The sequence below is a fragment of the Stegastes partitus genome, unplaced genomic scaffold (assembly GCF_000690725.1).
Source record: "Stegastes partitus isolate 25-593 unplaced genomic scaffold, Stegastes_partitus-1.0.2 Scaffold2112, whole genome shotgun sequence".
Classification (NCBI taxonomy): Eukaryota; Metazoa; Chordata; class Actinopteri; family Pomacentridae; genus Stegastes; species Stegastes partitus.
The window spans coordinates 39,034-51,812 of NW_007579843.1; positions in this window are offsets into that span (position 1 = coordinate 39,034).

Here is a 12,779-nt window from a genome sequence, read left to right on the forward strand (position 1 = left end):
CATGATGCCACATTAACACAGATGTGCACAATGGAAATAACATACCTACAGAGGCACATATAGGTTTGTCATTTAATTTCACTCTTCACTGACTGCACAGCTGCACCATACAGTTGAACACAAAAATAAAAGGGTCGCAAACATGATTTTAAAGAAAATCATCTCAGAAGTGTTTTCGTCCTTTTTGTGCTCTCTGAGAATCAGCAGCGAGAACATCACAGATGTGCCCTGAGCTCTCCGTCAGAGTTCATCAAACAAACCGACTGAAAGGTTATTGTCACGTCGAGGCGACAGCTGCAAAACAAGACAAACACACTAAGTGTACGGTTTGTTCTTTTTATGGGAGCCAGAGTGGTGTCTTTGATTTCATCTGAGTGTCACATTAATCATTTTTCAATATCTCCAATTCCTCGTGATTACGGACATTTCACATTACATTTGGGCTCCATGGAAACCAGAGGAGAAGAAAAGGCACAGATCAGGGTCATAAATCAAACAGAACCAAATAAAACAAGGGCGGATTTTTTTTTTCTTCCCTCTTCTCGAGTGAAAGTGTTTCAAAGAGAAGAAGAAAGAAAAACACGCTGTTCTTCTGCTCTTTGATGATGAACAAGGACACGATAAAGCGAACAGCTCAGGTTTGAGCCAGAGTAGAGTGATTCATGTATGATGAAGGGCTATTTAATACAAAGATTAGCTTCATATATTGGCTTCGCAGCACACTGAGCTGATACTGCTGATTAATTCAATGTCAAACACTGACCTTTTATATAGCAAATGTAAAAAGCCTCAATGTAAAAAGTCTTTTCTGCATCAAATTGTGGTTCAAATAGAATTTTCTCCAACTCTTAGCATTACAAAATTCTGCTTGTCTCATTACCTGTGAGGATGTTTACCACATCAGCTCCAGTTATGAGTACGAAGACAAACATTTTTAATATGAGGAAACTAGTTTGGGTTTTCCTGCGTATCCATAATATGTGAACAGAAAATTCCTGCGAGGTTCACCTGCTTCCAGGAAGGCTTTTTGCCCTGCAGATCCATACCAAAAGAGCTGTATATTAATCTGAATGAGTGCAATTTAAATGATGAGTTCTATTCAAAGGCAGGAGAAGGAAAGAGGGGTTATTTTTGCAGCACTTGTGCCGTCCAGCAGAACAAAAGAGAACAAAGACGAGAGGGAGCGCCACCACTGTGGATGGGAATGTGACCAGATATCACAAAAAGCATAAATGCATCCAAGAAGCATTTAACTGAAGTCTGATTGCTCAAGTGCTTCAGGTTTGAGATGCATTCAGGAATCACAGAGAAATTCAAAACACTGATCCCATAAAGGGAGGTGTTGGTGTGTTCTTTCACTAGTTTGATAACTGAATAAAGTAGGGATGAAATGAAAATGAAATGAAAAATACGTCTATATAATATGTCTCCAAACAAGTTTTTTTGGTCCCCAATCCAAGTCAATTAATGTTTATAATCTGCCGATACTTCATATAATTTTCTTCGATAATACACTCTTCAAGTTTCGTGGATTAGCTGTAGTACCTGGTTGCACCACCAGGTGTAGATTCATGCTTATTAAGTGATCAGCAGAGGCAGTAGTTCCCTGAGCATTGTAGGGGTTCAGCTAGTAAAAAGGCACCATGACCAAGTCTTCTGTTACGTTTCATAACCTTTGGCCAGTGAGAGCACATATTTTAAGTTGAGCCTTGGTTAACTCGGACAGTATTCCTACATGCCAGCAGCATATAGTCAATATTTATTTCCATGGTTTGAAACAGTAATGTCAGCACAGGACAAATAAATGTTTTGTGGCTCCTGAGCAAAGACTTTCTAGTTGACTAGTACAAGGCAGACATGTTGCTTAACTAAGTTATCTCAAACCTCACTTACTCCAGTCAAACGTTGTCAAAGCAATGTTCAACCAGCCAACCACTGAGAAACATAGAATATGTGTTGCATCATTTTGTGTGTCCCTGCCAGATTCGGACAGATTTTGGCAGCCTGTCATTCTCTGTATCAGAACATGCTTCTATCTCTTCTCTAACTTCACCCAGAGAGCTGATATCTAACTCCCTACAGCATCAGTTTAATGAGGAGGAGTGCAATGTAAGAAACAAAAATTTAGATTTTTCCAAAACGGAAACAACTTATAAATATTTCAAAAGACTTGTCTTATTTTGTTGGGTTTGTTTATTTACCATTGCTTATTATAGTAGAAAAAAAAAAACATTAGTCAGTTAATCAGCGGAATAATGGGTACAACAGAGGCCTACCAAAGGCCATCATCGAGGCAGGACGTTTGACAACAGAGATGAGCTCTGATTTATGTCAGTGTCCAACCAGGCAAAAGCAAAAGGACAGAAAAAATAAACCAGCAGCGTATGTGCTGACACAACAAGCAAAAGTGCAATTAACTACATCCTTATTTCACTCAGATACAACACTGATGCTGGTTCAGACAGGACACTTTGTCAGATTTACCCATTTATTTGGGATCACATGCATTTGAGTGTGGCAGTGACTCTGCTCAAGTGATGCTCTGGAACAATCTGAGCAAGCATGACACAGACAGTCCCTGAGATCACAACCCCCCCCCGACAGAGCCTTAAATTCTCAATGCTCAAATAAATACAGTATGAACACAAGAACAAGGAGTCCTCACTTTACAAAATCCAGATTACATAGTTCCAAGGTACAATCACGAACCATCTGCATCTTACAGTCTCACGGTATGGGAAACAACCGGGATTATTCAATTCAATTCAATTTGCAATTCAGTTTTATTTGTATAGCACATTTATAACATATGCCATCACATAGTGCTTAACATGGTCATGTGAAGACCTTACAGATTTAAACAGAGAACCCAGCAATCCAAAGTAGCCTTTGGACTCTCTCTGAGCAAGCGGTTGGCAACGATGGGAAGGAACCAAAAACCCCCCCCAAGGGAGAGGGGAAAAATAACCTCTGGCAGAACTGGGCTCAGGAAAGGCAGCTATCTGCCTCGACCGGTTGGGTGAGAATGATGAGAATGGTTATTTAATAGGCGGTTATGAAATTGAACTGTTTTAAAAAGGGGGGTGGTTGGGGAGGAGGAGGAGATTTGTCCAGAATGAATGAACACTGCCTCAGTTATAAAGCACACTAAATGCGTGGGCTGGACTTTTATGCAATGAAAGATTGGACAGAAAGAGTTCCATACATTTAAATCAACATATTTTGATGACTTTCTTTCGCTGTGTATATAAAAAACTTTCCTGGAAACAGTGAAAACATGGCGGATGTGGAAAAGCTGGTGTATTAATGAAAACAAAACAAGATTAAATGCATGTAAAGTGCAATAAAACCTCCACTAAGGGAAGACAAAATGTCAGATTGCATGTTGGACTGATGAGGAGACTTTTTTCCGAGGTGTCATTTTCTTCTGTGGTAAATGAAAAATTAGCACCAACTGTCCAAATTGTAATAGTCATAGAACAAAAGTGGATGAAAATACAAGTAGATTCCAGAAGTAATGTGTCTAAAATGTGGATGGAAACCAGGAATTGCTAAACAATGAAATATACTTGGAAGTTCATACCTAGATTTCTAAATCCACACATTGCATTGTATGTGTGTGCACCATAGTAAGCCACCACCACGAGTATATCTTGTCCTTTTCACGTCTTCTATAAAAGGCCTTTGCATTAGCCTGTTGTTGGAAGTCGATGATGTGACTAACCTTGCCTTGGAGATATTTACTGTATATATCTAAACTGATGCTGAATACAACATAACCGGCAGCTATTTTGAGAATTTGCAGTCATCCTTCAGTAAAAATGTCAAATTTGTGCTTTCAAAATGAGATTACTTGCTGCTTCTCTTTCATATCTTCTTTATCAAACACAATAGACCCGAATACATTCACCTTTTGTACAAAACAAGCAATTTCCCTTGGGCTCTGGCAGGTTGTGAATGTCAAACCTGTTCTTTCAGGGGCTGAAAAATACGTGAAAATAGTCACAAGTGGCACAAAAGAGGAAAAAAAAAAAAAGAAGCATTGTAAGATTAGCAGCCTCCTCTTCAAACAAATCTTTCAAACTCTCAATGTCGCGCAGCTGTGACATCATTTCACATGTTTTACAACCTCCATGCCTCACAATAATCCATTCATCAAGCTCACTGTCTACATCTCAAACGGCCTCAAGTCTGTCTAATATCTGCATCGTATCCGTCAGATTTCATTCCGCCTCATTAATCTTCGCACTAAATGCACTGGGACCTTTTAAACCTTTCTGAATCCACTCAGATTGTAAATTGAGGTTCTGAACTGATGCTGGCAGTAACGTGGAGTTGAGACATCCTGACAGCCGAGCGTCTGTCTTTGTTTTCCCTTTAAATGAGACGAGCGGAGGCCCTGTGTTTCAGCTGCACTACCTCGTGTCTGAATCCAAGCTGTGTAGCTTTCTACTGCTGCTGTGAAACCAGACTTCCAGACTTCCAGAGGTTGAAGGCAGAATATTTTCACAAAAATAGGACACTGAAGTGACACATCTTCTATATTTGAATCTTCTGATGTCCACTGGACTCGTCTCTTGTGTCCACTAACACATTTCTTTGTTCATCACTCTGAACAAAACTTTATTCGATGCCTTACTTGAACTTTAGGAGCAAATTCTGACTGTGAAAACTAAACAAACCTCTGATTGCAGCTCGCACTTTGAATCTTACAAGCTTTTAAACAGTCAATGCGTGCGATATTAAAGGTCCCATATGGTAAAAAATCCATTTTTATTGTGGTTGGTGGTTGTTCTAACCTTGGAGGTGTAATTTAAAAGCTGTTAAGATATGAAGATGTTTGCTTTGACGTCAGCTGCCTTATCTCAAACTAGTTTCTTGGAAGTGACTAAGAAACAAATCGGTTGAAAGTACAAGCTCTTTCCACAGAGAGTTCTGTTCTCACTGGAATAATTATGCAAACAGCGTTTAGTGTGTAAACAAAACCACTTCCATCTTTCAGGAAGGTGCTATTTTGAAGTGCCTGCAAAGACTGAAATGATTTTTCCCAGTCCAGATATAAAAAGAATAAACAACATAGTATTTGTAATAGCAGCATCATTTTCCAGAGATGTGATTTCCCTCTAAAACACTCAACACCGGGGCTGCAATTAAATAGGATATTCATTGTCGATTACTCTGCCAGGTAAAAAATATTGATCGGCGTGTCTCAAAGTCCAAAACAACAACCTGAAATGTCTTGTTTGGTGCACAAACTAAAGATATTCAGTTACTATCATAGGTTAGGAGAGAAAATATTTAAATGTGAGAAGCGGAAATCAGAGGATTGTGTTCTCTTAACTGATCATTGGTCATCAAAATAGCTGACAATTAAGTTAATGAATGGCAACTAATTGATTGATGATAGAAGTTCTACTCAATATATCTGATTTCTATTACATTATTATTATTATTATTATTATTATTATTATTATTATTATTTATCCCCCCAAAATTGTCTAATTCAGCACGTGGCTTCAAAAGAATTTGGAACAATGTGTTTTCTTGAGACAAAACCATCCACCCAAACTTCACACTGCACCACACTCCTTCATGCTTTGTTGCTCAGTGAGATAAAGCTGCTGCTGTTTGTGCTGCTGCTAATCTGGAGCTGATTCACATAAACAACAACACAAATAAACAACAACAACAAAAAACGAACAATACATCTGTCAATCACCTGCACAAGTGACAACTGGTTGATCCTTTATTTTTTCCTAAATTATCTTCAGCTGCCAGTCACTGGTTTCTAAACCTACTGTAGATGGTGTTTAAGTTTTGTAGGGAAGAGTCAGTCGAAATCTAAGCCTTTAAAATAAAAAAGAAAATTAGAAGAGCAAAACAAAAGCTGGTGCTCTACAGTAACTCATTAGTTTGAGGAAATCTAAATTTAGCCTTAAAACAACACCTTCAAGCTTTCTAGTAAGAAAACAGATGAGCCCAGTGTAAATAAACACAAACTAATTATAAAAAAGAAGAAAAAAGGTGTCACACTCATACAGTTACTTGCTAATTACATGCAGCTGAAGCCTCCACACAGGGCTGCTGCTGCTGTTTTCCGTTGTTAGGCATCAAATTAAGGCCTACTTCACACTAATACTAACATTTTTCTGGAAGGAAATCTTCCACCTCTGTTACAAGCAAACAAAAAAAAAACATCATATGAGAATTCAAAAACAACTGCAAACATTGTAGGAAGCAAGCCAGCCTGTCTACGTCAACGGTGCGTCAAACAACAGGCCAGCATTCTGTTATTTCATCGATGCTGCAAACAAATAATGTAGAAGCAGAAGGGTTTGTGCGCTGGTTGTGAGCTGAATGTAAACCTGTAATGGTCAGTGCAAACCAAACAATAGAAACCAGTATGTGTAGTTATCGTTGCTGTGATCATGACACAAAGCGACAACTGAGGTGTGACACATTCGCTTCAGGTTTTTAAGAATCGGCACTTTAGAAAATGTTTGACAAATCTCACTTTGAATGATGTAAGTTTGCATTTGGATCTGTTATGATGGCTTTGCTTATTAGTACTTCATGTCGAGGTGTAACAGTTCTCTGTGTATTAAAAACCTTTGACTGGATTTTTCTTATTTATCTAATAAGAAAATAGTGCATAAACAATTGGTAACATCTATAATTTAGCATGAATGAACAGCATATCAGTAAGTTATAGGTCACTGTAATGTAAATGTAGGCATACGTAAGAGTTTATTAAGGGAATGGTAGAGTATAAAAAGTTTTAATCAGATACAGAGATGTTAAATAATGGATCTCTTGTTTTTGGTGGTTGAAATGTTTTCTTATTTAAAGTGAGACTTTGTAGGCAAAAGCATAGTTTTTTTCATGCTCTGCCAAATGTTGAGATTTTGAGACATTTTGCTCTATAACATTCCTTCTTTAGCCAGGAAACAACCAAAGATACACGTTAAGGTCTCTTACTGCAGTCTGTGTATTTGTGCATGTGGATTTTAATTATAAGACACATAGTTAAAGGCTGTCTGAAGCCAGAAATCTCTACCTCAGCAGCACCCACAAACACCAAACACTCCAGTTTTATTCCAGTCTATATAATTTAAAGGTTTCCACAGGAGGGTTGATCATATGTCACTCACAGCCTGATTTATGAAACATTTTACTCCTAAAAACATGGCGACAAAAACAAAAATAAAAATAAAAAAGTCATATTTCTGTCTGTTGACAGTATTTCCTGAATTATGATAAAAAGAGATCAAATCCACCTTAACTCTAATATGTCAACAAAAATGAAACTACATTTTTAAAGCTGCATTTATGCAGTGTTTTGATTTTTGTTCTGGACAATAACACAAATGCCTCATTTGCATAATAAAGAACAACATTTCAGAAAACTGTACCACAACACATCATTTTGTTATTTGAAGCCATCAGCTGGGGAGGCTTCATGTTTATATCTAATATTTAGAAAATGTTCCTGTTCCCCTGTTGTGTCTCCTCTTAAAAAGCATAATCAGAAAGACTTAACAAACATATTTTTTTAGCATTTATGAAAGTAGTCCCATTTTCATCCTCTGTACCTCCACTGACGGAGCAGCAGGAGTGTAAAGGTTCCTCTGTCAGCACACAGTCTAAATATACTCACACAACACAGCAGCTACACAACCATCTTGTTGCTGAGCTGAAGGTGAGCACAGGTTGGAGAGTTTTGTCTTTCAGCAGCTTTAACTGCAGCTCGCCGCAGGAGCGGAAATGCCAACATCTTAGCTGTCAAACGCTGCCGAGCATCTGTCACAAAGGTCAGAGGCTCTGACAGCCGCAGCGCTTTAAAGTGTTTCAGGGAGGAGCTCCGACATCCTGACAGCTCAGATCTACAGGTGCATTCAGGAGTCCACACTGAGCACCTTAGTATTAACTCCACGTTACTCTTCTACTCCTCTACAATTCAAAGGAAGTACTGTCGCTTTTACCGCCCTACATTTAAGAGCCTTTAAAATATCGACAGTGTTACAGATTGATGTAATCAATCACCTGACATTTAAACACTCTGGCAGCCGGCAGGAGACTGTTGACTCACAAAGCTCAGATGCAAGAAATTCCAGCACCTGCAGACTGGACCTGTACAAACCGCAATCAAGCTTTACAGCATGTCTGGAAGCAGAGAACAATATGAAGCTAATGTGACTTTATTTAGATGGATAATGATGCACAGTTTCAGGAGAAATTGTGATACCAGACCTCAGGATGAGGTAAACACAGCGCCAAACAAAAGTCACATTCTCCAACAGAAGTCCTACTGGATCGCTTTTATCTTGCAACTGCAATGGGAAGCTGTTCTTTTGTTTGGTTTCTTCCCACCATTGCCCACTTGCCCAGAGGGAGTCCAAAGGCATCTCTGGATAGTTGGATTCTCTGTTTAAATGTGTACACTCTAAGCTATACAAACAAAATTGAATTGAATTGAAATAGGCCTTTAGGAGGCGACATGATCAGTCTGCAGTCAGTAAAGGCTATAAGTCTGCTTTGTATTATTACACAGAAATCTATGAATTGGTCTGCTATTTCTGACCATCCTGTGAACAAAAACGCTGATTATGCTTGAGCAAATAAAACCCTAATTACCAAAACTGGCTAAAAAAAATGTGTTTTTGTAAAATTTACCGCGAGCTGGTCATTTTCCTTAGGTGCTTGCTAAAACCTTTGGGGGTATTCCAAAAATGAATCTATGCAAGACAAACCCTGGATACAAATGAACCTCTTTGTGCACCGCCCCCTGGTGGTGTGTTTACTAAAGACGGTATTATTTTGTACGAATGCAGATATCAAATTTATTAGCAACTGTCAAGCTATAAATATGTGAAATGTTAAGCCTGTAAGTGCTACTGCTGTTTTGTAAATAATTAAAATACCATCTGATCCCTCCTCTGTTATTATCATTATGACTGAGTGCACATAGAGCATATAAAAGCTTCATGATTTACACATTAGGCAATGTTGCTTTATTTGTCTAACACGTTTCATACACTGGGGTAATTTCAAAGTGCTTTACAAGATATTAAAACACAGTAAGGAACACAGAGTTGACACTAAATGATTTACAATTTAAAATTCACAAGTAAAAACAGCAAAACATGGATCAAACTGTTATTTAAAATCGAGTCAAGTTCAAAAATTGGGCCAAAATTTGGTATCCTTGGGGAGAAGAAGTGTTTCAAACAGGATACAGAACATATAAAAAGTTTTATAATTCCTATTTTAGCAAGTTTGCTGTTAAACCAAACAAAATTTTGTCACAATTGTTTATTTAAAGTCTGTAACTCGGCTGCTGCAACACCAAACTTCCACTGTAATTGATGAAAGTAGCTACACCAAGTGTGTGTGCAGCCTGGAAGTGCTGTGTATGTCTAGCCCAGATCTGTGCTGCAAACGTAAAAATAGGATTTTTTTTTCACTTAAGGTGTATGCAGCCCTTTTACACAGAAATGGGCTATAAAGTGTGTTTTTAGACAAGACTGTGAAAAACCGAAGACACAACATCCCGAAATGAAAATGAATGGTTTTGTTTTGCCACAGTCCTACGCCGTGCAGGTGTATCCATTAAAAAGACAAACTCTGCAGCACATCTGCTCATGTAACGTGTTCTGAGGAGCCGAGGTGTAACTGAGGTAAGTAAATGAAGTTATTTATACATTTAAATGAATTGATCTAAGTGTTGTCTTCAATTGAAACTGTGGTTTTGTGATGTTTATATGAGAAGATATGTCTTTTTTTTTAAATAAAGTAGAAACTGGACCAAAACAGCTGCTGCAGAAATGGGTTTTTAAGTTACTAAAGTCTCTGCGATTGTCTTACAGAAGTGTCCAGTACAGTCACAAGAAATTTAAAACAGCTGCTGTATTTACTCTCCAGGTTGAAATGTGATCTCTCAGTCTGTAGAGGCCGCTAACTTATAAAGCAGATATAAAAGTATAAATACTATTTAATGAGGCGCAAATGGAACAGCAGTAAAAACCTGCTGTCTTTCTAATGATGAATGATTAGTCATATGTGCTATAGCTACAGCTATATGTGCCTCCGCATGCCTTCAAAAGCTCCAAGCAAGTTTATTCTCAGGTCATTTGAAGACAATACTTCTGTGAGCGAGAGGTCAACGTGTAAAGTCACATTTCAGACCATTATTCCTGCTCCACAAAGCTAATCGAGGAGCGGTTGAATGCTCGGCACAGAGAGGACTCAGTGGCAGGTCAGGGACACAGGGAAGGACATTTGGCGGAGAGTGTTTGAATAGTATATTTGCTCTGTTTTCTTTTGTATTTCCTCCTCTTGAAAGGCAGGAATGTTCAGCGGCGAGCGGTTAGCTAAACAGGAGGAGAGTGGAAAAACAGACTATTGTGAACGAAACAAAGACGAAATGTACTAAATAAGCTGTTTACCACACATTGGCCTTCAGGATCATGTAAATGCACTTAGACATGCATAGAACGATTGGTTGGCAGATCTGTAATTCTATCTGACGCCGCTTACAGTTTCAATTTGTTTGCGAATCATCGTGACAAGCAGAGAGGTTTGTGGTCCTCCTGAAATGATTCATTCTCATGTAGAACTGGTTATGGCACAAGCTTTGGGAAGAAATGCAACTATGATCAGGATGCGTCCAGGAGGAGATGCAACATTTAACAGATGAGACGAAAACACTGCTAACAAGGGATAATGTTGGAGCAGCTGGTTGCATTAACACACATTGTTTTTATTTCTGTTAAATCAGTGTTGACAGGGAAAAAGTGCTTTTGCAAAGCCATTACCCACTGCAGGAACTTGCGGGTGGTTTTAACTAGACATCTGAACATGCTCTGAAGGCAGGAACTGTCCCTGTAGAACCACTTATAGGTTGTAGGAGAAAACGAAACCTTGTCCAGCAACCCTGAAAAACTACGGTGAGGGTCTCGAAGGCTGATTGGTTAAACCTGGAGGGGAAAACAAGCGCAATTCCTTCTACCATCTCAGTTCCCTCGTTGAGTAGCAAACATCTCCATCAACAACATAAAATTCACACGTAGGCTGACATGAACCTCCACTGCTCTATTTGCTTCATGCTCATTAAACTGGAGTCCAGTAAACCACCATTTGTTGGTGTTTTGCCACAGCTGGGAGTTAACTTTGTGGTCGAATTGAAAAGCTGAAATCACTGATTACAAGGACGTTCCTGTAAATGTTCCTCCCGCCTATCTCGTGTTCCTGCAGCAGAACGCTGAGTATTAATAGCAGAGAGCACAGAAACAATCAGACACTTATAAATAGATAAATAACAGGCTGCTGAGCTGCTACATACAGAGTAGGGATGTTCCTAATGATTCATTTCTTTGTCAAATAAACAGATATTTAAATTTAGAGTCGTCTGACAGGAAGAAAACAGTCAGAATTTAATCTGTGAAGTGAAACACTCTCCAAATTTTAAATCGTTTATAATTTTCCGCAGTAACCCTGTCATATTTTATTAAGTATTTTGATAAAGCCTCCATACAAGCTTAGTTTCATCTTCTAGATCAAAACACAGCCAGTTGACCTCATGCAGGCAGAGCTGGTGGACAGTGGCTGCACAACGTCTTACAAGCAACACCTGACCAGTGTTGTACAATCATGAAACTTCAATAATAAATTTAACTGACAAGCATTTCTGTTACAACCTAGCAACACCAGTGACGTTTAATCGTGTTGGTGACTAATCACATCTGTAGTACAGTTAGTACAGTTCTTTCCACAAGGACATCAGCTCACTAAACTCAAATATGCACAGAGAGACATTTAATTTATTCTCCTCACACTGTGACAAATACTCATCATGCTGCTATTCATCTCACACTTTATTTATTCATGTACAGGATCTATTAGTGATGTTGTTTACGAGGCATTATCATATTTTATGCTGCTGCTTATTATACACGCCACACTGGTGGAACATTACAGTTACACAGTGCTTGTCAAATGTGTTCGACCACCACCCAATGAAAGGTTCATGCCACAGCTGCCCCAAATCAGCAGCATTGGTAATTACCAAAATCCTTTACCGATTATTTGTTTGATCTCTAAAATGTCAGAAAACTGTAAAAGAAAAGTTGATCATTGTCCAAGATGACATCCCCAAATGTCTTGTTTGTCAAGATAGTCAAAGATATTCAGTTTCCTGTTATAGAGGAGGCAAGAAAATGGAAATTAATCATATATAGGAGGCTGGAATCAGAGAATCTCGACAAATAATTGTAAATTAATTGATTGATGGTTGAGGCTCCTGTGTGTACAGGCAGGCTTTGTACTGAACTAAATATAACTGCTTGAGCAAACACACTGAACCACCTGCTGAACCGAACAACAGAACTGTGTGAACAATGACGCATTCACTTACTGAACGATGCGTTCACTGTCTGATGTTCCTTTACTGCATTCTCCTGCTCTAGTAAAAAAAAAGTCATCTTCCTTAGTTGAACATGTTTGTCATTTAACTTCACTCTCCATTAACATCGTCACTATTCAACTTCATACAGTATATTACTTTATAAGCATCATGGACACAGTTTCAAAAGATCAGAAATGTCAGGAATGCTCTTACTTCTTTTCCTGAAATTGGATGTTTTTTTTCAAAAATGTCTGATGTTGCTTTGAAAACATCTGCAGTGAGAAAAACACAAAGTGCTCCCTGAGTGGTATCGACCTGCTCATCAAAGTCTCAACAAGAAAGAAGCATGTTTTCCTCAAATGTCAAATGTTTCCAA